At 30.7% G+C, this 2,681-nt stretch overlaps 1 pseudogene across 1 annotated transcript; it reads left to right on the plus strand.

The window, feature by feature from the left end:
• Positions 1 to 1,135: 1,135 nt before the first annotated feature.
• Positions 1,136 to 2,234, plus strand: LOC148845985 (acid phosphatase 1-like; annotated as a pseudogene). Its single transcript, XR_016102540.1, has 3 exons — positions 1,136 to 1,551; positions 1,637 to 1,841; positions 1,948 to 2,234. The product of XR_016102540.1 is annotated as an acid phosphatase 1-like (transcript).
• The last annotated feature ends 447 nt before the right edge of the window (positions 2,235 to 2,681 follow it).

Consider the following 2,681-nt stretch of genomic DNA (forward strand, 5'->3'; position numbering starts at 1 on the left):
ACTATTTTTCTACTTTCTAGATTTTTTTTAATTTATTACATAACTTCTATATTTTAACTAATTTAAAATACAGTTATGTTAAATATTTTGTTATTTAAATACTTAAATAATATGTAAAATATTTAATCTTTAAAATATTAATTATTTATTAAATTTAATAATCCATAAAATTATAATTTATACTATTACTACGTAATTTCATTATTAGTTTTCTAAGATATTAAATTATTATTAATTTCAATATTATGTTATAATTATTTTTCTACTTTTAAGAAATTTTTTAAAGTTATTACATAATTTCGTTATTTTAACTATTTAAAATCTAGTTATGATAAATATCTAGTTATTTAAATATTTAAATAATCTATAAAATATTGAAATTTTTTTGTTATTTGAATTTTATTTATTTAAATCTACTACATATTATTAAATATTTGAAAAACATTTGAATTGATAATCCGAAAAAACATAATTTATATTGTTATTACATATTTCGCGATACATTTTGTTGAGATGTAAAATTATTTTTGTGTTATTAATAAATATTTTAAAGTTATTATATTATTTTATTGGAACATTTAAATAAATCTTAATTTTTTTAATCCAAGCTTTCTTTAAATAAATATAGATAAAAAGTATGGGAGAGGATAAATAGGAATTAAAGATAATTTAGTAGAGAAACTCTCTACTAAATTAGAGATAATTTTGAAGATAAATAGGAATTAGAGATAATTTTGGAAAAAGTAGGGATAATGGGAGAGAAATTTTAGGAGAAATTTTAGGAGAAGAGATTATTTAGGTTATTGAGAAAGTGAATCTGATTGGTTGTTTCGAAAATGACATGAAATGAAGAAAATAAAAAATGAGAAAATTTCTAGAGTTCTTTATTTTAATATAGAGAGAGAGAGATAGAGAGACTGATTGGGTTATCATATTACATCAAATAAAAAAATAAGAAAAAAATAATAATAATTAATAATTATATCTTTACCCATGCATAGCATGTGTCATTGCCGTCATGTCACTCTCAAATTTTTCATAATAAATTTATTTTTCAGGAGACCAAACTGCCCTTATATTAAAAATCTATATAAGAACATCTAGGCAGTCTGAAATGGTAATAGTGAGCCCTAATTCCATTTGATTGTCAGTCATGGAAAGGCTTTTACCCTTCTTCCTTGCCACAATCCTCGCAACTTCTCATGCTTCACCTAGTAGTAGTAGTAGCGAACCTCATCTCATCCACCTTCTCCGGCCAATACATGGCTCCGGCGGCCACGCCCTTAAAGGTGTATCATGCCTCAGCTGGCGCTTCGGCGTTGAGACTAACAACATCCGTGGCTGGAAAACAATTCCATCTAAATGCGAGGACTACGTCGGCCACTACATGCTGGGCAGTTTATACCGGAAAGATTGCAAAGTTGTCGTCGACGAAGCTATTATCTATGCTGAGAACCTCAATCTCGTCGGAGATGGGAAGGACGTTTGGATCTTCGACGTCGATGAGACTACCCTCTCCAACCTACCTTACTATGCCAGACATGGATTTGGGTATGTATGTAAACTTTGTCAAGAATTCAGGTTTGATGAGCATTATATAATGGACGACCACTAACTCTCCATAATTTTATTTCAGGGTAGAACCATTTAACTCAACGTTATTCAATGAATGGGTTAATACTGGAGAGGCACCTCCACTGCCTGAGAGCCTGAGGCTTTACAGGAAGTTGCTCTCCTTAGGTTTGAATCTTCTTAACAGGAAGATCTGAAGATGAAAGAAAAGCCACCTCAACCAATCTTAAGAAAGCAGGATTTCATACTTGGGAGAAACTCATACTAAAGTACAGTTTCATCTTAATTTCTTATCTCAATTTAATTTGTATGTATTAATGGAGATATTGCTGATGACAATTATTGTTATATATATATATATGTTGTTGGTGACAGAAAATCATCGAATCAAGGAACCACAGCAGTTGTGTACAAATCAGGAGAGAGGAAGACGCTTGAAGAGAGAGGTTACAGAATTGTTGGGAACACTGGAGATCAATGGAGTGACATCTTAGGGAACAACACTGGAAATAGGACCTTCAAGTTGCCGGATCCTATGTACTACCTTAGTTGATTTCTAGGGTTGTTACTTGTCGGTCCAATCTTTTCTTTTCTAAATTAATGAAATACCTGGAGCCAAAATGAAGATATCAAGGCAGTAAATTTGTATAAAAGACTCTTAAACCCTCTCTCTCTCTCTGTGGTGAAACCAGAGATGGGTAGCTCGACCCCACAAATAACAACGTGGGCTGTTATTGGGCTACACATTCAATGTTAGGACTGTCTAATTTGTTTAATTTTAAATTAAATTGGTTTTAATCCAAACCCAGTTCATTGACACCTATATTCCTATCTTATATCAATGGATCGGCTTAACCCAATCAAATCTAATATAAATTTATTATGAATGAATCAGGTTCAGTCCAATCTCATAAATATTTTGGACTGGATTGATCCAACCCACTATGTTTTTTTAATCCGTCCAAATTGATGTCAATCATGGTTAAACTTGAACATTCATGTCAATCATGACATGGGCAAGTAACAATCTCAAAAACCAACAACAATAAAGAAGAGATTTAAATAAAAAATGAAGGAACCAAATCTATGGTATCCTTCAATTCTGATCT

The sequence above is a fragment of the Nelumbo lutea genome, chromosome 7, assembly GCF_056320005.1.
Source record: "Nelumbo lutea isolate HS-2025 chromosome 7, American lotus-T2T, whole genome shotgun sequence".
In the NCBI taxonomy this organism is placed as follows: Eukaryota; Viridiplantae; Streptophyta; class Magnoliopsida; order Proteales; family Nelumbonaceae; genus Nelumbo; species Nelumbo lutea.